Source organism: Macaca nemestrina, chromosome 4 (assembly GCF_043159975.1).
Source record: "Macaca nemestrina isolate mMacNem1 chromosome 4, mMacNem.hap1, whole genome shotgun sequence".
NCBI lineage: Eukaryota > Metazoa > Chordata > Mammalia > Primates > Cercopithecidae > Macaca > Macaca nemestrina.
In genome coordinates this window covers 20,938,011-20,964,493 of record NC_092128.1, presented here as the reverse complement: position 1 = coordinate 20,964,493, position 26,483 = coordinate 20,938,011, and the positions used below count along the sequence as shown (strand labels likewise).

The 26,483-nt window shown below is 39.5% G+C and overlaps 1 long non-coding RNA gene across 2 annotated transcripts in view; it reads right to left on the bottom strand.

Moving 5' to 3' along the window:
- Positions 1-26,483, bottom strand: part of LOC139362720 (uncharacterized) — a 110,465-nt gene that overhangs the window by 3,264 nt on the left and 80,718 nt on the right. Inside the window, exon 4 of one of the 2 annotated variants that reach the window (XR_011621926.1) lies at positions 7,762-7,819. The exons of the other annotated variant lie outside the window; for it this stretch is intronic. This is a non-coding gene — a long non-coding RNA (uncharacterized lncRNA). Of the gene's footprint in view, positions 1-7,761; positions 7,820-26,483 lie in introns of those variants that run through there. 2 annotated transcript variants of the gene reach the window in all.

Genomic DNA, 26,483 nt, shown 5'->3' with positions numbered 1-26,483 from the left:
ACTCAAAATCACACAACTACATGGAAACTGAACAACCTGCTCCTGAATGACTACTGGCTATATAATGAAGTAAGGGCAGAAATAAAGATGTTCTTTGAAACCAATGAGAACAAGGACACAATGTACCAGAATTTCTGGGACACATTTAAAGCAGTGTGTACAGGGAAATTTACAGCACCAAATGCCCACAAGAGAAAGCAGGAAAGATCTAAAATTGACACCCTAACATCACAATTAAAAGAACTAGAGAAGCAAAAGCAAACAAATTCAAAAGCTAGCAGAAGGCAAGAAATAACTAAGATCAGAGCAGAACTGAAGGAGATAGAGATACAAAAAACCCTTTAAAAAATTCAACGAATCCAGGAGCTGGTTTTTTGAAAAGATCAACAAAATTGATAGACCCCTAGCAAGACTAATACAGAAGAAAAGAGAGCGGAATCAAATAGATGCAATAAAAAATGATAAAGGGGATATCACCACCAACCCCACAGAAATACAAACTACCATCGGAGAATACTATAAACACCTCTACGCAAATAAACTGGAAAATCTAGAAGAAATGGGTAAATTCCTGGACACATACACCCTCCCAAGACTAAACCAGGAAGAAGTTGAATCTCTGAATAGACCAATAACAGGCTCTGAAATTGAGGCAATAAATAATAGCTGACCAACCAAAAAAAGTCCAGGACCAGATGGATTCACAGCCAAATTCTACCAGAGGTACGAAGAGGAGCTGGTACCATTCCTTCTGAAACTATTCCAATCAATAGAAAAGAGGGAATCCTCCCTAACTCATTTTATGAGGCCAGCATCATCTTGATACCAAAGCCTGGCAGAGACACAATAAAAAGAATTTTAGACCAATATCCCTGATGAACATCAATGCAAAAATCCTCAATAAAATACTGGCAAACTGAATCCAGCAGCACATCAAAAAGTTTATCTACCAAGATTAAGTTGGCTTCATCCCTGGGATGCAAGGCTGATTCAACATACACAAATCAATAAATGTAATCCATCACATAAACAGAACCAATGACAAAAACCACATGATTATCTCAACAGATGCAGAAAAGGCCTTCAATGATAGACTGGATTAAGAAAATGTGGCACATATACACCATGGAATACTATGCAGCCATAAAAAAGGATGAGTTCATGTCCTTTGTAGGGACATGGATGAAGGTGGAAACCATCATTCTGAGCAAACTATCGCAAGGACAGAAAACCAAATGCCGCATGTTCTCACTCATAGGTGGGTTTTGAACAATGAGAACACTTGGACACAGGGTGAGGAACATCACACACTGGGGCCTGTCAGGGGGTGGGGGCCAGGGGGAGGAATAGCATTAGGAGAAATACCTAATGTAAATGATGACTTAATGGGTGCAGCAAACCAACATGGCACATGTATAGCTATGTAACAAAACTGCACATTGTGCACATGTACCCTAGGACTTGAAGTATAATTTAAAAAAAAAACTATGTGTTACAAAACATGTACTTTTGTGTGATATTCCTATGTGATTCTGATGTCTTAGTGTATGTTATTAGTACTAATTATGATTATTATGAAAAATTGTTGTACACCACAGCAGTAACCAAATTTCTTTGTCAATTGTGTCTTTAACCATAGCTGTTCTAAGATTTTTGTCATGCATAATTGTTTTACTCTGCTACTTTTGTAAGGCAGTTTATAATCAGCTACAGAACTCTGAGGAGTACTCTTAAATATAGATTTCTGATAACTTTAGAGATTGTTCCATTGAGAACAATAAAGAGAAAAACTTACAGGACTTTCATGGAGAGCTGATGAATTCATGAGGTTTTCTAATCCAATATCAGGAAGAACAGGAGTTAATTGCGTGGGCCAAACTAATAGAAGACTGAAATAATGTTTTATAATTTTTTGTTTAAAACATTTGCTTATTCTTTTGTTTTTCAGTTAAGAGAACTTTTTCTTCTTTTAAGCTATTTACAGCTCTTAACAATTGAGTAAAGTATACTCTTATGAGCAAAATTTAAAACAAAGTTCCTTTCTCTCACTGAATTTCTACAAATTTTGGAACTATTAAGTGAGTATTCTTAATATATGATAATATAGTTATTTGCATAATTTTAATGAGTCTGTTTTCTTTCATAACAGAGCATAATTGGAGTCACTGATTATTTTACCAAGGCTTTGAGTGGGATGACATTTTCATACTGCCTTGAGAAAATGAGGCTGACCTATAGAGCCAATAAAACACCCTTAGAAAAATTGGCCTGATATTTTGTCCTTTACAGGGTCCTGACCTGTGGGTAAGCAAAGAACGTCACTTTCTTCCTTTTCTGAAGCACGTTAAAGAAAAAAAAGAATGACACTTTCTGATAGGCCCAGGAACCCTAAGTTTTCTCAGGACCTTAAAAAGAGGAATTGTCCCAATTCATACAGGACTTTGCAGACGCAGGTAAATCCTTGGCTAGGCTCCAGGCTTTTAAAAAGGTCTAATCTTAGATTCCTTATGAAAAAGGTTCTAGCAAAGCAAATTGTTAAAAGGATTAGGGATAAAAGTCTTTAAGGTCAAAAAAAAAAAAAAAAGAAATTTAGAAAAGAGAGACAGAGAGCCATACGGCAAATGATTATTCTTGTTGCACTTTATGCAAATAATTAAGCCAAATGTAATAGGACTAAAATTTACTTTACAAATAAGTTGGTCCTACTGAACTAATGCTTGGACCAAGCATTAGTTACTTCTGGCCAAGACAGAATAATAGGGAGTATAATTAACCTTCTCTCTGGAACAATCTAACAAACCAGACAAAACATATAAAAACATTTTTTAAAGACACTGAATATTAGACAATGAAAGACAGTGATACCAGAAGGAATAGCATGAAATCCTGTATTTCTCCTTTGAATAAAAACTGATTTTTAAAAATATTAGAATTATATCAGTTTTCTTGTTGTTGACCTGAATTAAATTTTTGTTTACATAGATATTTTCATTTCCAGGTGTGTTTTTCTCATTTCAGTGATATGCTAGCAGACTGCAAATCTTGTTGCCCAATATACTTGAAAATAGACATTTTCACAATGACTATGATATTCACCTTAATTTATCTATTGGTAATTGCAAAATGGTGATATTATAATTCTTACATTTATCAGTTGCATTCTTCAGAAAATAAGAGTCTTTTCTCACCAAGTGTAAATAAACTGTGTTACAAAATTCGGGATGAAAATGTAATCATTCGTATTTAACTATCAGTTTTTGGAATGGGAGTAGATGTAATAATTGGCTGCAGTGGTAGTCTACGAAGTGTTTTTTTTGTTTGTTTGTTTCAGTTCTTAACTGTTTAAAAATAATTGTATTAGCTGGGCATAGTGGGCATGCATCTGCAGACCTAGTTACTCAAGAGGCTAAGGCAGGAGGATCACTTGAGCCTAGGAGTTGGAAGCTACAGTGAGCTATGATCACACCACTGCACTCCAGCCTGGGCAACAGAATAAGAACCTGTCTGTAAATATATAAACAATGATTCTAGACTCATGAATTTTTATTTCCTTAAAGTTTTATAATCACTATTTTTAAAATAATTAAATTGTCCCAAATTGGACTAGCTCCAGTTTGCTCCAGCAAACTGATCTCTGTGTCCTTTTGATGTCTGTGTCCTTTTGATGTCCTTTTGATGTCTTTGAGCACTTTCTTCCCTTGGCACATCCAGAAAGGCAAGTTCACCCTGTCCTTTCTCTGCCCCAGTCCATATCCAGTCATACCTCTAAAGAGCCTTAATTTCCTGGATTAGAGAAAGGTATTTAGACGCTTAGATCTGAGCTCTAGGAGGGCTCACTACTAAGCTATCATTACTTTTAGGTGACTTCAGTGTGAAGAATATATGAATATCTTCTTAACTTGAGTTTATGTTAATCTATCCAACTCAAATTTGATATGACATGGCATGATTTTATGTTTATAGCTCTTTGACACTTTAAATCTTGATTACTAATAACTTTAAGATATTTATTTATTTGCTTTATTTTGCCCTGTGCTAATTTTGTAAATTTTTTTCTAACGTGACATTTGCATATGTTGTATGTGATTCATTTCCTTTTCATCTTGCCTTTTTTTCCTTTCAGCATCTTTATATGGGGCTTGATGTAATTCTTTTCTGTTGTTCATCTTTAAATAAGATGTGTCAAGTAGTTATTAATTTCAGACAAAGCCAACTTCAGAACAAGGAAAATGACCCAGAATAAAGAAGGATATCACATAATGAAAGAGAAATCAGTTCTTCAAGAATACATAATTTCTAACGTGTGTGCACCTAGCAACAAACCATCAAAATATACAAGGCAAAAACTGATAAACTGCAAAGAGAAATAGAGTAATCCACTATTATATGTGAATACTTCCATGCCCCTTTGGAGTAATGAATGGATCCTGCAGTCTGAATATCAGTGAGGACATAGTTGAGCTGAGCAGCACCACCAAACAACGGGATCTAATTGACATCTATAGAATATGTCATCTAGCAACACAGGAATCCATATTCTTCTCAAGTTCACACACAACATTCACTATGATATAAGACCACATTTTGAGTCATAAAACACACCTTAGCAATCAGAAATTATATAAAGTATCCTCTCAGATTACAATGGAATTAAACCAGAAATCAAATCAGAAAGATAGCTGGAAAATCCCCAAAGCCCCAAAATACTTCAGTTTAAACAATCCAATTTTAAATAAACATAGGTTTAAAAAGTCTCTAGATAAATTTTAAAATATTTTGAAATAAAATGAAAATACAACTTATCAAAATGCATAGGATACAGTGAAAGCAATACTTTGACAGGAATGTATAGCACTGATAGCACTGAATGTGTACACTAGAAAAGAAGGAAGACTTCTGGTTTTAAAATGGCAGCATAGAAGCAAGCTGGCTTCACTGCCCTCCTGCAGAAAACCAGAAAATCTATGGAGAGCATTGAGATTTTTACCAGCAACAATTCAGAACTCAAACATGAAGATGAGAGAGATACCAGATCCACAAAAAAAGTAAAAAATTCCAAGCCAATAGCAGAATCAGACTTTCATATACCTGATGCTGCATCTCCTCATTGTGCCCAGCAACCTACTTGTGAAAAATCTTTCCTCAACCTACAGTTTCTACACTAGGAAAAGTGAGATTGAGGTGGTCAACCAGCTTTCTCACCACAGTTACCAATATCGGAAATTAAAGAGGGGCCATTACTACTAATTCCATGGACATTAAAAAAAAATGCAATGAATAATCTATGTCCACCAATTTGAAAACCTATATAAAATAGACCAGTTTCTTGAATGGCACAAACTAGATCCTGCCAGTTAGCCACTCAGCCTACACAACCGCCTGAGTTCTCACCACCACTGCTGTGGTAAGCAGCTGCAGTGCCACCTTCTCATTATCCTGGCTGGATATAACTGAATCTTCAGGAAACTGAGGATTGAGCCTCGGGGATGCCCAGAGGGGCTGGTAACAGGGCTGGTGGGAGCCTACAAAGATTAGTCTGGGGTGGCCGGGTGCAGTGGCTCACACCTGTAAACCCAGAACTTTGGGAGGCCAAGGTGGGTGGATCACCTGAGGTTGAGAGTTCGAGACCAGCCTGACCAACGTGGAGAAACCCCATCTCTACTAAAAATACAAAATTAGCCGGGCGAGGTGGTGCATACCTGTAGTCCCAGCTACTCGGGAGGCTGAGGCAGGAGAATTGCTTGAGCCCCGGAGGCAGAGGTTGCAGTGAGCCAAGATCATGCCATTGTACTCTAGTCTGAGCAACAAGAGCAAAACTCCGTCTCAAAAATAAATAAATAAATAAATTACTCTAGGGTTCAAGTTGGCATTGAGAATGCTTATTCTCAATGTGCTGTTTCATGAGGGGTCAGCAGTTAGAAGTGATCACACCTTTTCAATTATACTTCAATTCCTTAATTAATCTTTAAACACTTTCAAATATGGAGATTAATAACAAAGTTCTTACTTTGAGGGGCAGTTGGATTCCATTTTTTATTTAGCATAATTTTTCTATCATTACTGTCAAATGCTAGAAGGCTGTTTCTGAGGTTGGACAGTAGACTTTGTATTTATGTTCCTTTCTGGTGGATTCTTAACGACCGTATCCTTCAACAAATAGAACACATACAGGAAAATGTTAAAGAGCACCCTGTCTCTTCCTGAAGCTGTTCATCTGTCTCCCATGATTCACTAGATATTCTGAACAGATAAAAGTAGACCTCCAGATTTTCACTTCAGGGCACTGCCATTTATTTTACAGCACATTTTCTGTGACAACTTTCCAAGCCTAGAGGTCAAACAGGATGAGCATGCCAGAGGAGCTTTTAACCAGGCATTGCAATTGGATACATATATTTTTTCTTGGAAGATCTATTTCCTGGTCAGCCTGATGGAATAAGAATTCTGAAAACAGAATCTATTTTGAAAGCGATTTTTGATACACCAGATAAGGATCCAAATTACAATCCACACCTGAAGAATGGCCAGAAGGTTTCACCTGTGGTGAGGGCCAGCACCTCAAAGGTTAAAGCAGCAGTGCCAATAATGAGACCCAGCTGAGAAGGACCCAGTGATACCCACTGGGATTCTTTTATCCTTTGTTGCAAAAGTGTGGACACTTGACAGCCTAGCAGATTTTAATCCCAGGAGCACTTTATGAAATGGTACACTGACAAATTCAGAAGACATTTCTAGCAGTTTGCCAGTGGTTTCTCACTATACTGGTACTGAAAGTGTAATCTCTTGAAGCCAAAAAGCTGGAGCAACAAACATCCTGCCACCATAACAAGTATATGAGTACTTGGATTCTAGGGTATAAGGCAGGGCTTCTTCTTTCTCTTCTTTGACAGATGAGGACATGGTATAAATGTAAGTTTCAGAGAGGACAAAATAAAACTGAATTCCACTTTTCTCTCACAGAAAGAAAGAAAGAAAGAGAGAGAGAGAGAAAGAGAGAGAGAGAGAGAGGGAGGGAGGGAGGGAGGAAGGAAGGAAGAAAGAAAAGAAAGAAAGAAGAAAGAAAGAGAGAGAGAGAGAGAGAAAGAGAGAAAGAGAGAAAGGAAGGAAGGAGGGAAGGAAGGAAGGAAGGAAGGAAGGAAGGAAGGAAGGAAGGAAGGAAGGAAGGAAGGAAGGAAGGAAGGAAGGAAGAAAGGGACACAACCCAAAATAACATACATGAAGTAGATAGTCTGAAAAGGCCTATATTTATTTTAAAAATTGAATCAATAATTAACCTTCCAAAACAGGAAATACAGACCAAGATGATTTCACTGGTGGATTCTACCAAATATTTTTTTAAAAATTGTATTGGTTATCTACAATTTCTTGCAGTAAATAGAACCAGAGAGAAAACTTCCTAACTCATTCTATGAGGTCACATTACCCTAATACCAGAGAGTGACACTACAAGTAAGAACTACAGACTGATATGTCTCATGAACCTAAATGCAAATATCCTCAGTAAAACATTAGCAAATCAAATCCAACAATGTATTAAAAAATACAGCACAAATAAGTGAGATTTCGTCCAGGTATGCAAGGCTGTTTTAATATTTGAAAATCATTTAATGTAATACATCACATCAACAGGCTAAAGAAGAAAAGGCATATGGTCAGTCATATCAATAGATGCAGAAAAAGCATTTGACAACAAACTATGACACCCATTCATGGTAAGAACAACAAAAACAACTCTAGCAAACTAGGAATAGGGAAAACTTACCAAAATGACCTAGAGGTTCGGTGTACTCCTGCTGCTTGCTGCACAGAAAGTGAATCACTGAAACAACAAGTATTGCCAGAAGTGAAGACTTTATTTGGGTGCTGCAGCCAAGGAGATGGGGAATCAGTCTCAAATCTAGCTTCCTGACCAACGAAAATTAGGGGTTTATATAGTAGAAATGTGACTACATGCAGGAAAATAGGAACTAGGGAGGGGCAAGGAAGAGAAGTTAGTCAATGGGAAGCCGGTGGTTGGTTAGACAATCATGATAGGTAAGGGGTCTGACAATTCATTGTCCAAATGCAGTGACCTGGTGAGTTTCAGTTCCTTGATATTATATGAGAGGCCTGATGATTAATTTCCTGAGAAGGGAGCTTAGATAAGACAAATGTAACTTTCTCAAGTTTCAAAATTTAGAGAATCAGTTTCTACGTTTATTCAAAAGAAAGCATGAAATCAGTCTTTGGGACAATTGGCTCAATTTCAAAATTTCCTAAACTCGATTAAGAAAAATTGAAGGAGACTTAAATAAATGGAGATATATTCCATGCACATGAATAGGAAGACTCAATAATGTGAAGATGTAAGTTCTTCCCAACTTTATATATTCAACACAATCTCAATCAAAATCTCAACTTATTTTGTGAAAATCAACAAACTAATCCTAAAGTTTATATAAAAAGCTGAAGACCTAGAATAGCAAACTGACATTATCTAACTTCAGGATTTACTGTAAAGCTATTGTAGGCCGGGCGCGGTGGCTCAAGCCTGTAATCCCAGCACTTTGGGAGGCCGAGACGGGCGGATCACGAGGTCAGGAGATCGAGACCATCCTGGCTAACACAATGAAACCCCGTCTCTACTAAAAATACAAAAAAATTAGCCGGGCGAGGTGGCAGGCGCCTGTAGTCCCAGCTACTCGGGAGGCTGAGGCAGGAGAATGGCGTAAACCCGGGAGGCGGAGCTTGCAGTGAGCCGAGATAGCGCCACTGCACTCCAGCCTGGGCGACAGAGCGAGACTCCGTCTCAAAAAAAAAAAAAAAGCTATTGTAATGAAGACAGTGTGGTATTGGTGAAAAAACAGACAAATAGATCAGTAGAACAGAATCAACAGACCAGAAACAGATCTATATAAATATAGTCAACTGATCTTTGATAAGGGAGCAAAGGCAATTCAATGGAGAAAAGGTAGTCTTTTCAACTACTGGTGCTGGAACAACCAGACATCCCAAAACAAACAAACAAACAAACCAAAAGTACAAATCCAAAAACAAACAAACAAAAAGTACTATAGCCCTAGTTACTCAAGAGCCTGAGGTGGAAAGATCACTTGAGCCCAAGAGTTGGAAGCTGCAGTGAGCTATGTTCATGCCACCGAACTCTAGCCTGGGTAACAGGGTAAAACCTTGTCTCTTAAAACAAAACAAACAAAACAAAACTGGATCTGAACATGGACTTTAGAGCTTTCATAAAACTTAACTCAAAATGGATCATAGAACTGTAAATGTAAAACACAAAATTACAAAACTTCTAGATTATAAAATAAGAAAAAATCTAGGTGACCTTGGGTTTGGCAGTGAATTTTTTGACACAACACCAAAAGCATGGCCCATGAAAGGAAACAGTAAGTAGAACTTCAATAAAATTTAAAACTTCTGCTTCAAGAAAGACACTGTTAAGAGACTGAAAAAACGGAAACTGGCAGAAAATATTTGCAAAACATCTGATAAAGGACTGGTATCTAAAATATATAAAGAACTCTTAAACAATAAGAAAATAACCCAATTTTAAAATGGACAAAAGATCTGAACAGACACCTCACCAAAAAAGATACACAGATGGTAAATAAGCATATGAAAAGATGCTCAACATCGTATGTCATCAAAGAATTTCAGGCCAGGCGCAGTGGCTCACGCCTGTGATCCCAGCACTTTGGGAGGCCGAGGCAGGCAGATCACGAGGTCAGGAGATAGAGACCATCCTGGCTAACACAGTGAAACCCCATCTCTACTAAAAATACAAAAAATTAGCTGGGCATGGTGGCGGGTGCCTGTGGTCCCAGCTTCTTGGGAGGCTGAGGCAGGAGAATGGCATCAACCTGGGAGGTGGAGCTAGCAGTGAGCCGAGATCATGACACTGCACTCCAGCCTGGGTGACAGAGTGAGACTCTGTCTTAAAAAAAAAAAAAGAATTTCAAATTAAAACATTAAGATACCACTACATACCTACTAAAATCACTAATTCATGTGGTATATGACATAAAATCTAATGATTTTTGTCTGATCTCTAAACTAACTGTACGTTAGAAAAATCAAAGGCAGAGGGTTAATTCAATCCTCTTTTGTAAGGATTGTAGCAATCCTTTTGTAAGCCAAAAATGAAGAGATTGCTACATATCAAAAGTCCATGGAGGTTGGGCTTGGTGGCTCACACCTGTACTCCCAGCACTTTGGGAGGCCAAGGTGGGTGGATCGCTTGAGGTCAGGAGTTCGAGACCAGCCTGGTCAACATGGTGAAACCCCATCTGTACTAAAAAAAAATACAAAAATTTAGTTGGGTGTGGTGGCATATGCTCGTAATCCCAGCTACTTGTGAGGCTGAGGCATGAGAATCACTTGAACCTGGGAGGTGGAGGTTGCAGTGAGCTGAGATTGTACCACCGCACTGCAGCCTGGGTAACAGAGTGAGACTCTGTCTCAAAAAAAAAAAAAAAAAGTCCATGGGTAATCAGTACAGTGACAATGTGATACTGGTAAAAATAACAGGCAAGTTAGTTCAATAAAACAAAACACACAGCCCAAAAATAGACCCGAAAATATAGTGATCTTTGTTGAAGGAGCAAGGCAGCCTGGGCAACAAAGTGAGACCTTGACTTTAAATAAATAAATAAATGGAATTTCAATTTATGTATGCTTTGTGCCTGTCTTTCTCATTCAGCCTAATGATTTTGAGATTCCTCCATGTTGTTGCACATACAAGTAGTTTATATTCCTTTTTACTCCCTGGTAGCATTTGCTTGTTTGTATATGCTGCAGTTTGTTTCTCTATTCACCTGTTGATGGACTTTTGTGTTGCTTCCAGTTTGGGACTCACAAAGAAATCTGTTATGAATATCAGTGTATAAGTCTTCGTGTGGACATACTGTGTCTGGAATTGGTTCCTTCTGGTGGGTTCTTGGTCTCGCCGACTTCAAGAATGAAGCTGCGGACCCTCACAGTAAGTGTTACAGTTCTTAAAGACGGTGTGTCCGGAGTTTGTTCCTTCAGATGTTCAGATGTATCCAGAGTTTTTTCCTTCCGGTGGGTTCATGGTCTCGCTGATTTTAGGAATGAAGCTGCAGACCCTTGTGGTAAGTGTTACAGTTCATAAAGGTAGTCCGAACCCAAAGAGAGCAGCAGCAAGATTTACTGTGAAGAGCAAAAGAACAAAGCTTCCACAGTGTGGAAGGGGACCCGAGTGGGTTGCCGCTGCTGGCTCAGGTGGCCAGCTTTTATTCCCTTATTTGGCCCTGCCCACATCCTGCTGATTGGTCCATTTTACAGAGTGCTGACTGGTCCATTTTACAGAGTGCTGATTGGTACATTTACAATCCTTTAGCTACACACAGAGTGCTGATTAGTGCGTTTTTACAGAGTACTGATTGGTGCGTTTACATTCCTTTAGCTAGACACAGAGTGCTGATTGGTGCGTTTTTACAGAGTACTGATTGTGCGTTTACAATCCTTTAGCTAGACACAGAGCACTGATTGGTGCGTTTTTACAGAGTGCTGATTGGTGCATTTACAATCCTCTAGCTAGACACAGAGCGCTGATTGGTGCATTTTTACAGAGTGCTGATTGTTGCATTTACAATCCTCTAGCTAGACAGAAAAGTTCTCCAAGTCCCCACTCAACCCAGGAAGTCCAGCTTGGCTTCACCTCTCAATACATTTTGGTGAGCAGGAGGTTCACAGAGAAAAACTACAAATAATCAAACACAAGTTTTAAAAGATACAAAATTTGAAACAAAATCTTTTTGTTTTATTTATTTGTTTATTTACTTAGAGATAGTTTCTCACTCTGTTGCCTAGGATGAGGGCAGTGGCACAATCACAGCTCACTGCAACTTCGACCTACTAGGCTCAAGCAGTTCTCCCACTTCAGCCTCCCAAATAGCTGGAACTACAGGTGCACATCACCACATCTGGCTAATTTCTGTATCTTTTGTAGAGACCGAGTTTCACCATGTTGCCCAGGCTGGTCTTGAACTCCTGGGTTACCTCCCAAAAGTGCTGAGATTACAGGCATGAGCCACGGTGCTTGGCCCTGTGCTAATTTTCTAAATTTTTTTCTAATGTGACTTTTCCATATGTTGTATGTGATTCACTTCCTTTTCATCTTGCCTTGTTTTCCTTCCAGCATATTTATATGGGGCTGGAATGTAATTCTTTCCTGTTGTTCATCTTTAAATGAGGTGTGTCTTCCTGCATAGTTAATCAGAGAAGTATTTTTGTATTTAGTATTTCTGTAAGGGATGGAAGTAAACCAGAATAGCTGCCTTAACTCTGCTGCTGGAGGCTCCTCCTCTGTTGTTACCATCAAGAATCCAAAAATGTGGGCTCCCCATAAAGCCATTTCCACAATTTTGAGATCTGCTTCCTCTGGACCCATTCCACCAGCAGTTGAAACTTTTTTTCTCTCTCACTCTCCCTTTCTGCTCCTAAGTACTCCCTTATTCTCTGTTCTGCTCTAGCCAGTCTTTTCCATACAATATGTTTCTGTGCAATTTTAAGTGAGTTTTTCCTGGATATTTCTGAGTTTCTTGAATGAGGCTGCCTCAGGACTTGCTGGTCTCCTATAACCTCTTAGAGAGTACTCGTGGGCTTTTGGTGCTCATCCACATATTGGATCCTCCTTCCAACTCACTGATTCTTTGTGTTTTTTTGAAACAGATGAAATTAATTTTATTAATATATTTTGTTTAACCTAGTACATCACAAAATTGTTTTCAACATGTAGTCAATATAAAACATTGTTAGTGAGATATTTTATCTTTTATTCCCCCAATCTTCAAAATCCAGTCTGTATTTTATACTTGTAGCACATCTCAATTTGTCTTGCCACATTTCATGGCCAGTGGCTACTGTATTGTATAACATAGATGGATCCACACCAAGAAATATCTATTCTGGGTATTGCCAGCACACTTGATAAGCTCTCTAAGCCCTCACCCCAATCCCAATGTTGCCTCAGAACCCTGGTCTTTCATATGAGAAATGACTTTAAATATACAAAATCTTCTGGGTTGGCACCAAACCCAACTGAATTCTGGAAAATACAAAGACAGGGCACTATATAGGATTTATGTCTTGATCTGTGGACTGATGTTAACTTGAGGATGCAAAACAACAGACCCAACTCAAAATCAAGAAATGCCTGGCATTCATTTACAGGGAAACTGGGTGGGTGTCCTGTGCTTAAGAAAACAGCTACCATTACTGAGAGTGTCATGGTCTTCCTCCAGCGTCCTTAGGAGCCACTTTTGTATTTTGATAGATGGAGAAAGAAGTTGGACAACTTTTCTTAAACAGAAAGGAGCTGGGCGCAGTGGCTCAGGCCTGTAATCCCAGCACTTTGGGAGGCTGAGGTGGGTGGATCACAAGGTCAGGAGATCAAGACCATCCTGTCTAACACAGTGAAACCCCATCCCTACAAAAAATACAAAAACAAAATTAGCTGGGCACAGTGGTGGGCACCAGTAGTCCCAGCTACTTGGGAGGCTGAGGCAGGAGAATGGCATGAACCCGGGAAGTGGAGCTTGCAGTGAGCTGAGATCACACCACTGCACTCCAGCCTGAGCGACAGAGTGAGACTCTGTCTCAAAACAAACAAACAAACAAACAAAAAAACAAAAACAAAAAACAAACAGAAAGGATATTTTTAAATTTCCTAAAACACCTGTTAATATATGTAATCAGAGCGATAGCGGAAATAACTCATTAGGACCTCACTGCGTTTTTGTTGTGCTAAAGATTTAGATGAGAGCAGCATCAGATGAAATAAACTTTTATCCACTTTAACGGAACTTATATATGGCCAAGTGCTTTTGAATTCCTATAAAGTGAAACAGAGTCCATCAGAGAGTACCATTTGCAGAGAATAATGTCACACATGAAGCCAGATTACATTTGTTAGATGATTTGGTAGTTTTAGTAGCTGTCATGGTTAGTCCTATTACCCATATCTCTGAATGAAACCTCATGCTAATTTTTGCTCTTTTTTTTTTTTTTTTTTTTTTGAGATGGAGTCTTGCTCTGTCACCCAGGTTGGAGTGCAATTGCACGATCTCAGCTCACTGCAAACTTCGCCTCCTGGGTTCAAGTGATTCTCCTGCCTTAGCCTCCTGAGTAGCTGAGATTACAGGCGCTCGCCACCATATCCGGCTAACTTTTGTGTTTTTAGTAGAGACAGGGTTTCACCATGTTGTCCAGGCTGGTCTTGAACTCCTGACCTCAGGTGTTCCACCTGCTTCGGCCTCCCAAAGTGCTGGGATTACAGGTGTGAGCCACTGCACCCAGCCAAATTTTGCTCTCTTTTATCTCCATCATATTTTTAAAAAATTACCATCTATCTACTATTAAACATTACAGAAATATATAACTTAAAAGTGAAAATTCCCTGTAATGTTGCTTATTTATAGTCTTTTGGATTTTTCTATGTGTACTCATTTTTCTCTAAATTGAATTCATAAGTTCATATTTCAATATTAATTATATTTTTAAAAGTTACCCTTCTCAAAGGCAACCACTACTACCAGTTTTCTTCTGTATTTTTCTAAAGATAGTCTATGCAAAGAATTCCATATAAATCTTTTTTCAAAAAAAAAAACAAATGGTATTATTTGAGATCAGGAGTTCGAGACCAGCCTGGCCAACATGGTGAAACCCCGTCTCTACTAAAAAAATACAAAAATTAGGTGGGTGTGGTGGCACATGCTTGTAGTCCCAGCTACTTGTGAGACTGAGGCATGAGAATCACTTGAACCTGGGAAGTGGAGGTTGCAGTGAGCTGAGATTGCACCACTGCACTGCAGCCTGGGCAACAGAGTGAGACTCTGTCTAAAAAAAAAAAAAAAAAGTCCATGGGTAATCAGTACAGTGACAGTGTGATATTGGTGAAAATAACAGACAAATAGTTCAATAGTTCAATGAAACAAAATGCACAGCCCAAAAATAGACCCACAATATATAGTGAAATGATCTTTGTTGAAGGAGCAAGGCAGCCTGGGCAACAAAGTGAGCAGGTATTCTATGCTCATTCTACTTTTTCATACTCAACATATGTTGGAGATCCTTCCACATCTATACATGAAAAGCTGCCTCTTTCCTTTCTAGAGATGTATGGTATCTTGCAGGCTGCACATTAATTTATTTCACCTATTGATGGACATTTAAATTATTTTCCATATTTTGGGATTGTAAGCAATGTCTCAATAAATAACCATGCAATTGTGTCATTTCGAACATGAATATTTCTATAGGATAACTTTCTGAAATGAGAATCATTAGATCAAAGGGTATATGCACTTTAAATTTTGGCTACATATTGTCAAACTGCACTCCCTAGAAAGTTCTGCCAATTTATAATTCCACTGGTACAATGTGTTCTAGTTAGCTGAGAGGTACAAAAACAGTAACTCATTTTGTTTAATTTGCTTTTCTCTTATGAGTGAACTTGGTCATGTTTAAATAGGTTTAGGAGCCATTTGCAGTTACTTTCTATAAATTGCCTGTTATTATTTGCTGACTTTTTTTTAAACTATACTTTAAGTTCTAACTTAAGGGTACATGTGCACAACGTGCAGGCTTGTTACATACCTATACATGTGCCATGTTGGTGTGCTGCACCCATTAACTCATCATTTACATTAGGTATATATCCTAATGCTATCCCTCCCCCCTCTCCCCACCCCCCGACAGGCCCCGGTGTGTGATGTTCCCCACCCTGTGTCCAAGTGTTCTCATTGTTCACTTCCCACCTATGAGTGAGAACATGCGGCTTTTGGTTTTCTGTCCTTGTGATACTTTGCTCAGAATGATGGTTTCCACCTTCATCCATGTCCCTACAAAGGACATGAACTCATCCTTTTTTATGGCTGCATAGTATTCCATAGTGTATATGTGCCACATTTTCTTAATCCGGTCTATCATTGATGGACATCTGGTTGGTTCCAAGTCTTTGCTATTGTGAATAGTACCACAATAAACATACATGTGCATGTGTCTTTATAGCAGCATGATTTATAATCCTTTGGGTGTATACCCAGTTATGGGATGGCTGGGTCAAATGGTATATCTGGTTCTAGACCTTGAAGAATGGCCACACTGTCTTCCACAATGATTGAACTAGTTTACAGTTCCACCAACGCTGTAAAAGCATTCTTCTTTCTCCACATCCTCTCCAGCACCTGTTGTTTCCTGACTTTTTAATGATTGCCATTCTAACTGGTGTGAGATGGTAGCTCACTGTGGTTTCGATTTGCATTTCTCTGATGGCCAGTGATGATTAGCATTTTTTTCATGTGTCTGTGGGCTGCATAAATGTCTTCTTTTGAGAAGTGTCTGTTCATATCCTTTGCCCACTTTTTGATGGGGTTGCTTGTTTTTTCTTGTAAATTTGTTTAAGTTCTTTGTAGATTCTGGATATTGGTCCTTTGTCAGATGGGTAGATTGTAAAAATTTTCTCCCATTCTGTAGGTTGCCTGTTCACTCTGATGGCAGTTTCTTTTGCTGTGCAGAAGCTCTTTAGTTTAATTGATCCTATTTGTCTATTTTGGCTTTTGTTGCCATTGCTTTTGGTGTTTTAGTCATGAAGTCCTTGCCCATGCCTATGTCCTGAATGGTATTGCCTAGGTTTTCTTCTAGGGTTTTTAATGGTTTTAGGTCTAACATTTAAGTCTTTAATCCACCTTGAATTTATTTTTGTATAAAGTGTAAGGAAGGAATCCAGTTTCAGGTTTGTACATATGGCTAGCCAGTTTTCCCAGCACCATTTATTAAATAGGGAATCCTTTCCCCATTTCTTGTTTTTGTCAGGTTTGTCAAAGATCAGATGGTTGTAGATGTGTGGTATTATTTCTGAGGACTCTGTTCTGTTCTATTGGTCTATATCTCTGTTTTGGTACCAGTACCATGCTGTTTTGGTTACTGTAGACTTGTAGTAGTATAGTTTGAAGTCAGGTAGCGTGATGCCTCCAGCTTTGTTCTTTTGACTTAGAATTATCTTTGCAATGTGGGCTCTTTTTTGGTTCCCTATGAACTTCAAAGTAGTTTTGTCCAATTCTGTGAAGAAAGTCATTGGTAGCTTGATGGGGATGGCATTCAATCTATAAATTACCTTGGGCAGTATGGCCATTTTCATGATATTGATTCTTCCTATCCATGAGCATGGAATGTTCTTCCATTTGTTTGTGTCCTCTTTTATTTCGTTGAGCAGTGGTTTGTAGTTCTCCTTGAAGAGGTCCTTTACATCCCTTGTAAGTTGGATTCCTAGGTATTTTATTCTCTTTGAAGCACTTGTGAATGGGAATTCACTCATTATTTGGCTGTTTGTCTATTATTGGTGTAGAGGAATGCTTGTGATTTTTGCACATTGATTTTGCTCACTGATACTTTCATTCACATCTGCTGTCCGAGGATTCCACTCAGACATATTTCTTCTCTTTGATGACTCAAGAGTTTGGGGTGGGGGGTGGGGGAAGGTACAGTGGCTCACGCATGTAATCCCAGCACACAGAGGCAGGAAAATCACATGAGGCCAGGAGTTGGAGACCAGCCTGGCCAACATGGCGAAACCCCATCTCTATTAAAAAAAAAAAAAAAAAAAAAAAAAAAAATTAGCTGGGCATCATGGCATGCACCTGTAATCCCAGCTACTGGGAAGGCTGAATCTGGAGAATCGCTTGAACCCAGGAGGTGGAGGCTGCAGCGAGTGAAGATTGTGCCACTGCACTCCAGCCTGGGCAACAGAGCTAGACTCTGTCTCCAAAAAATAAAAAATTAAAAAATAAAACAAAGGAAAGAAAGAAAGCGTTTGGGGGAAATCTCTGTGTTCCAGGTTTCTCTGGAGATCAGAATTCCTCTGTCCCTTCCATCCACTACTTCTACATAGATTTATCTAGACTTTAAATCTAAGTGAGTTCTAGAGGATCCTGCTTTTTTTTTTTTTTTCTTTTTTTTTTTTTTTTTTTGAGGTCATTTAGCCCTACCTGTTGGTGTTTAGGGTTTCATGGAGTTTTCTTTGTTCCCAGTTGTATTGAAGATGTCTGTCATCTTTTTTCTTCTGTCCTCTTAGTTCCCCTCTCTCTTATATAAAGACATTTGGGAAAATTCAGAAACTCTTCTGCCATCATAATCTTGCTGTTTCTAGTGATCTCTTATAAAATCTTAAGCAAAGTGGCTAAGGGGGTCCTTCCAATGTTCAGAGACAGGAGTTAGATAATGAGTCATCACCTGGACTCCATTGCTGACAACGAATTTATCCTCACCCTGAAAGTTTGGTACCTTATTTAAGGACAAGGCTACTCTCCACAATTATCTGTTGTTGGGGCTCAGAAACCAGTAACCCAAAATATGGTTCTTTGACATGATGAACTGGAGAAGGCTCAAGATCTCTCTGGCCTGCCCCCCTACCCACTATGGCCCCCGCCGTCTCTCCCAAAGCCTTTATCTGTCTGACATCCAGACCCACCACTTTTTGTTCCCCTCCGCATAACACCAATAGGGTAACCCCATTTGAACAGACACTTTCACAAGATAATGTACAAGTTAATCTCTGCTCCCTGGTCCATTCATGCTCCCTAGTAATTTTATCAACAGAATTCCTCTTCTCTGCCCTCCCATAACTTGTTTTGCTAAGATGGTATATAAGCTTCCGCACCCCATTGGGGGATGGGTAATGTATGTACATTAAATAAAATTGTGTGCCTTTTCTCCTATGAATGTGCATATTGCCAGTGATTTTTTTTCAGCAAACCTTCGGAGGACCAAGGGGAACTTACACCTTGGTCCCCCTCCTCTGTCAAGCTATAATTTTCAAAGCACTGAAAATATGACTGATCAAAGAGGCCAGGCCCAGTGGTTCATGCCTTCAATCCAAGTACTTTGGGAAGCCAAGGCAGGAGGATCTCTTCAGCCCAGGAATTTGAGACCTGGACAACATGATAAAATGCCATTTCTACAAAAATAATAATAATAATAATAATACAAAAATTAGCCAGATATAGTGGTACACACCTATAGTCTCAGCTACTCAGAAGGTTGAGGTGGGACGATCACTTGAGCCCAGGGGGTCAAGGCTGCAGTGAGTCATGACTGTGCCACTGCACTCCAACCTGGGCAACAGAGCAAGACCCTGTCTTCAAAAGCATATATATAAAATGGAAAGATGCCAAAGGTTTATTTAACTTATTAATAAGGAGATAAAGAAGGAGATAAGAAGAAGAGATGGTAAAGCTAGTTCCAAGAGGATTCTAGTAGCAAGGGTTTAAGTAATCCATTAGGAATGGCCTTTCAAAAATTTAGAAATAAAAATTGCTGGGTTGGATATAAAACTGATTATTGTCCCATAGGGTAATACATATAATTTGGGGGTTGTCTTTGCTACCAGACAAAATCTACAAATTAACATGTAAATTCAAAAAGAAGATTTTTATCAACTAGTAAACGGTACTAAAGAATTAAATAATCCTGGGCCAGACACAGCGCTCACTCCTATAATCCTAGCAATTTGGGAGACTGAGGCAGGAGGATTGCTCAAGCCCAGGAGTTCAAGACCACCCTGAGCAACAAAGCAAGACCCTTTAAAAATTTATCCAGCATGGTGGTGTGCACCTGTGGTCCCAGCTACTCAGCAGGCTGAGGGAGGAGGATCACTTGAGCCCAGGAGTCCAAGACTGTAGTGAGCTATGATTGCACCACTACACTCTAGCCTGGGTGACAGAGCAAGACCCTATCTCTAAAAAAAACAAAAAACAAAATGAAACTATAGGCTGGGCATGGTGGCTCACGCCTGTAACCCCAGCACTTTGGGAGGCTGAGGCGGGCAGATCACAAGGTCAGGAGTTTGAGACCAGATTGGCCAATATGGTGAAACCCCGTCTCTACTAAAAATACAAAAATTAGCTGGACATGGTGGTGGGTGCCTATAGTCCCAGCTACTCAGGAGGCTGAGGCAGGAGAATCACTTGAACCTGGAAGGCAGAGGTTACAGTGAGCCAAGGTGGGGCCACTGCACTCCAGCCTGGGTAACAAAGTGAGATTCTATCTCAAGATTTAAAAAAAAAAAAAAAAAAAGTACATGAAATTAATCAAAGGCAAACTTGAACAGGGGTCAGAAAAACTTTTATGGCAGGGTCTGCAGAACAAATCAAACATATCCTTGCTAATTTCAAAAACTACCAGTTCTTTATTGGTGACACATGATTCCAGATGACATGGTTGCTCTACCGGATTACCCTGAGGGTGGTGTGACCCCCATATATGATTTTCTTTAGGGATGGTTTAGAAATGGAAAAATGTTAACTAATTTGGCAATTACTTTGGATCTATCACTTGTCATCCACACAGCACCAGGATTTAAGACAAATGGAACTGAAGTCATCTTGAACTTTTCATTTATTTTGATTTATTTGAAGTAGAGGTATTGTTTTTAAGGAAATGACATGTTATGTAGGTTGTCTAAAAATATAATGCATTTAAACTCATTTGAGAGAATAACTCTTAGTTTAACACATTTTAATATTTAAACTAAATCCATCCTGTAGCTGTTTCTTCCTGAAGACACCTGGCTGTAGGCCACTACAAGAAAGCGTAATACTGTCATCAGATAAGTTCTATCAGATACTGTCATCAGATAACTTCTACAGTGGAAACTACTTCTGGGGCTAGAATATAAAACAGGAATCATTTTTTTATTTATTGTAGAGACAGGGGTCTCCCTGTGTTGCCAAGGCTACTCTCGAGCTCTTAGACTCAAGCGATTCTCCTGCTTTGGTTTCCCAAAGTGTTGGGATTACAGGCATGAGCCACCATACCTGGTCTAAAAAACAAGAATCAAAAGTTTTAATTCCAAGTTGCAGTAAAGAGAAAGATCATGCTCATAGCAGTGACAGCACTGGAAGTGGAGCCTTACCCATTTTATCGCCTAAAACGCAAGCAGTAACTCTGGAAGAGATTGCCAAGAGAATAAAAAGAGCCTAATTCAGTTGGAAAAAAGAGAAAAAGAAACGAAGGCACTATGGAAACACACACACACACACACACACACACACACACACACACACACACACACACAACCAAAACACCCCATGCCTGGCATAAATGAGTTGCTGCTGCATCTCCACTGACAGTTTTAACCTCTTTCCATTCCACTTGTTTCATCGATTAAAATTATGATGCTAAATCATTGAATTGTAGCCCCACTTTCTGACAATGCTCAATCCTGATCAAACTTCTGATTCTTGAACTCTCTCAAAAATAACCTTAGGCCAGGTGTGGGTGGCTCATGCCTGTAATCCCAGCACTTTGGGAGGCCGAGGCAGGAAGATCGCTTGTGCTGAGGAGTTTGAGACCAGCCCGGGCAACATAGTGTGATCTCATCTCTATAAAAAAGACCTCAAATATTAGCCAGGCCTGGTGGCATGTGCCTGTAGTACCAGCTACTCAGGAGGCTGAGGTGGGAGGATCACCCGAACCCAGGGAAGTCAAGGCTGCAGTGAGCACTCCAGCCTGGGCGACAGAGTGAGACCCTGTCTCAAATTTTTAAAAAAATATAAAATAAAAATAACCTTAACATAAAGGCTCAATTCTACAAGGAGCATCTTTTCACTCCCTCTTGCCAAGACACTCCCTATTTCCCCAAAGTACGGTCTCCCTTGCTGCACCAAGCCCAATAAATGTATTAACTACAAGATGTATTTGTGGTAGTCTTTGATAGTGTGTGAGTGTTAATAGATGTGGAGGATAAACCCGAGACTCTCTCTGCTATAAACAGATATTTAACCCAGTAAGAATGTACATGCATTATCTGAGATCCTTTTCGTCTTTATCTGTTAGTCCCCCGCAACCACCCGCCTGACACGGCAATGTGTACGTTGAGTTGAATCTGAATCTGAACTCGGATTATTTGATTGCAGCCATTCAAGGTAAGATTTATCTTGTGTTCCTAGAAATAACATCTCCAGAACTTTTTGGGTTGTCTGGTCATAAGTTTATTGTTCTTTGATATAAAGATGTCCAGTCTTCTAAAACTTGCTTCTGTTATTCTGGGTTATTATCCAGTATCTTGAGTCTCATTTTTCTATAACAGGAAAAGTCTATGGAGAGAGGATGAGCATAGGCCCAGTGAGTCTATCCTCCAGGTGGCCCAGGGCTGAAGAGTTCCAAAGGTCTCATTAGACTAGGGCCCTTTACATAAGCTTTGCCTCAGATCTCTTTTTCAAAACTCTTCAAGAATTGTTCTGCAATCTTGTCTTTGTATCTCTGAAAATGTCTTTATTTTGTTTCATTTCCCCAGAGGTTTCACTGGTGATGACTTGTCTTTGGCCAGGTTTGGAAGACACATAGATTCATGAGCAGCATTCTAATCAGTCTCAGAAGTCTCCTGACTCTAAAATTCTGCCTCCTCCAGGCCAAATACCTATCTTTCTTCATGCTGTCTTGCTTCAGAGTCAATTCATGCAAATATCATTCCTTCTTTTTCTTTTCTTTCTTTTTTTTCAGGGCAGGGGTAAAATGGATTTTTATTTATCAATTTGAAGTGACAAATAAAAATGGTATTATTTATAGTATACAGCATGATGTTCATGCACCTATCCTTCCAACTGGCACAATTTACAGAGACAACCCAGGATTATAGTGGCCCCTTTTAGAAATCTTTGGTATAAATAAGATTATTCATTCAAGATGCTCCTTAAGGAAAACAAAACACAATTTTAACTGTCCAATGGTCTGCTTTCTTTTTTTCTTTTTTCTTTTTTGTTCCTGACCCCACCTGGTCTGCTTTCTTTACTTAAGATGAGGAGGCTTCCAAGTGCAATTTGCCCTTTAAAACTGCCTCTCTAAAAAATTCTTTAAGTCCATTGAAAAGTTCGAGAACTTAGTAATATACTTCACCACAATTCTAACCCTAATACCACTCCTCTCTAATTGAAAATAAACTACTTAAATGAACCTACCCTTGTAGTATAAATCAATGCACCAGTCTTGTAAACTGGAAATGGAGACCTTCTCCCCAGTGCAACTCAGAGAGAAAGGATTGAACTTCACCATCAAAGCAGGTTAATAATGTATGTTTCCATCTGAATCCTATTCCCCTCATTCTTTTTTTTTTTTTTTTTTGAGACGGAGTCTCGCTCTGTTGCCCAGGCTGGAGTGCAGTGGCCGGATCTCAGCTCACTGCAAGCTCTGCCTCCCGGGTTTATGCCATTCTCCTGCCTCAGCCTCCCAAGTAGCTGGGACTACAGGCACCCGCAACTTCACCCAGCTAGTTTTTTTTTTTGTATTTTTTAGTAGAGACGGGGTTTCACCATGTTCGCCAGGATGGTCTCGATCTCCTGACCTCGTGATCCGCCTGTCTCAGCCTCCCAAAGTGCTGGGATTACAGGCTTGAGCCACCACGCCCGGCCTTATTCCCCTCATTCTTGTTTGTATCTTTCCTTTTTCTCTTCAGATTTTGACTGGTGTGTGCATTTCAAACCTTGATCATATTCGTATCCCTACGCCATATATTAATAACAGACTTCTCAAACCCCAGGATGGACAGGAAAAGGTATATTGAAGAATTCAGACCTGTCGTGACCACTAGCAATTATATTTTGATAAGACCAGAAGATACAAAAACTTGGCGAAAAATATAATTAGTATAATCATGAGAAGGATTTACAAATTAATGAATTTTTAAGGGAAATTTAATAATTTTTTCAACAAAGAGACCTGTCAACATTTTAAACAAAGAGGTTATGGGAAAATTAACAGTCCTATCCTAACTAAAAGGAAAAGCAAAAACATTAAACTTGTAAAATGTGTTGTCTTTTACTATTTCATCTTGCTAGAAGCTCAGCGTTTAAAGGAAATAATGGGAGATTTAATTGTGAGTTAAACTAATGTCATTAGTTAGGGTTACAAGATTTAAAAAGTTGACTATACAGAACTTTTGGCATACTTTAGAGTCTTTCAACTTCAGTTGTTAATACAGATGTTTATAAATTATATTTTAAAGGTTTATGTAATATTCTTGATTAAAAAGGTAAATCTCAGATTGAGTCACTATTAACTCCAACAAACTAGAGTTAATATTGGTTTAGAGACAAATAATATTGATTGAGAGATAACACTGTCTTTCCCCAGGTTTTGTCATATGAGAAGTTTGTTAGCACAATATTTTAGTTTGTGCAAGACTGAAGTTAAGTTTCTCAAGATTAAAATTTTAGAAATTCCTTTCATTGGTCAAGTACATATAAGATGACAAAAATAGGTTGGGGCAGAGCAAGATGGCTGAATAGGAACAGCTCCAGTCTCCAGCTCCCAGCGCCAGTGACACAGAAGACAGGTGATTTCTGCATTTTTAACTGAGGTACCAGGTTCATCTCACTAGGGAGTGCTGGACAATCGGTGCTGGTCAGCTGCTGCAGCCCAACCAGCGAGAGCTGGGCATCGCCTCACCTGGGAAGTGCAAGGGGGAAGGGAATCCCTTTTCCTAGCCAGGGGAACTGAGACACACAACACCTGGAAAATTGGGTAACTACCATCCCAATACTGCGCTTTACCAAGGGTCTTAGCAAATGGCACACTAGGAGATTATATCCCACACCTGACTGGGAGGGTCCCACACCCACGGAGCCTCCCTCATTGCTAGCACAGCAGTCTGCAATCTAACGGCAAGGCAGCAGCAAGGCTGGGGGAGGGGTGCCCACCATTGCTGAGGCTTAAGTAGGTAAACAAAGCCACTGGGAAGCTCGAACTTGGTGAAGCCCACAGCAGCTCAAGAAGGCCTGCCTGTCTCTGTAGACTCCACCTCTGGGGACAGGGCACAGCTAAACAAACAAACAAAAAAAGCAGCAGAAACCTCTGCAGATGCAAACGACCCTGTCTGACAGCTTTGAAGAGAGCAGTGGATCTCCCAACATGGAGGTTGAGATCTGAGAATGGACAGACTGCCTGCTCAAGTGGGTCTCTGACCCCTGAGTAGCCTAACTGGGAGACATCCCCCACTAGGGGCAGACTGACACCCCAAACCTCACATGGAAGGGTACACCCCTGAGACGAAGCTTCCAAAGCAAGAATCAGACAGGTACACTCGCTGTTCAGCAATATTCGATCTTCTGCAGCCTCTGCTGCTGATACCCAGGCAAACAGGGTCTGGAGTGGACCTCAAGCAATCTCCAACAGACCTATAGCTGAGGGTCCTGACTGTTAGAAGGAAAACTAACGAACAGGAAGGACACCCACACCAAAACCCCATCAATACGTCACCATTATCAAATACCAAAGGCAGATAAAACCACAAAGATGGGGAAAAAGCAGGGCAGAAAAGCTGGAAATTCAAAAAATAAGAGCGCATCTCCCCCTACAAAGGAAGGCAGCTCATTGCCAGCAACAGATCAAAGCTGGACGGAGAATGACTTTGATGAGTTGAGAGAAGAAGGCTTCAGTCCATCAAACTTCTCAGAGCTAAAGGAGGAATTATGTACCCAGTGCAAAAAAACTAAAAATCTTGAAAAAAGAATGGAAGAATGGATAACTAGAATAATCAATGCAGAGAAGGCCATAAACGAACTGACAGAGATAAAAACCATGACACGAGAAATACATGACAAATGCACAAGCTTCAGTAACTGACTCGATCAACTGGAAGAAAGAGTATCAGAGACTGAGGATCAAATGAATGAAACGAAGCGAGAAGAGAAGTCTAAAGAAAAAAGAGGAAAAAGAAATGAACAAAACCTTCAAGAAGTATGGGATTATGTGAAAAGACCAAATCTACGTCTGATTGGGGTGCCTGAAAGTGAGGGGGAAAATGGAACCAAGTTGGAAAACACTCTTCAGGATATCATCCAGGAGAACTTCCCCAACCTAGTAAGGCAGGCCAACATTCAAATTCAGGAAATACAGAGAACGCTACAAAGATACTCCTCGAGAAGAGCAACTCCAAGACACATAATTGTCAGATTCACCAAAGTTGAAATGAAGGAAAGACTGTTAAGGGCAGCCAGAGAGAAAGGTTGGGTTACCCACAAAGGGAAGCCCATCAGACTAACAGCAGATCTCTTGGCAGAAACTCTACAAGCCAGAAGAGAATGGGGGCCAATATTCAACATTCTTAAAGAAAAGAATTTTCAACCCAGAATTTCATATCCAGCCAAACTATGTTTCATAAGTGAAGGAGAAATAAATCCTGTACAGATAAGCAAATGCTTAGAGATTCTGTCACCACCAGGCCTGCCTTACAAGAGACCCTGAAGGAAGCACTAAACATGGAAAGGAACAACCGGTACCAGCCACTGTAAAAACATGCCAAAATGTAAAGACCATCAATGCTAGGAAGAAACTGCATCAACTAACGAGCAAAATAACCAGTTAATATCATAATAACAAGATCAAGTTCACATAACAATATTAACCTTAAATGTAAATGGACTAAACTGTCCAATTAAAAGACACAGACTGGCAAACTGAATAAAGAG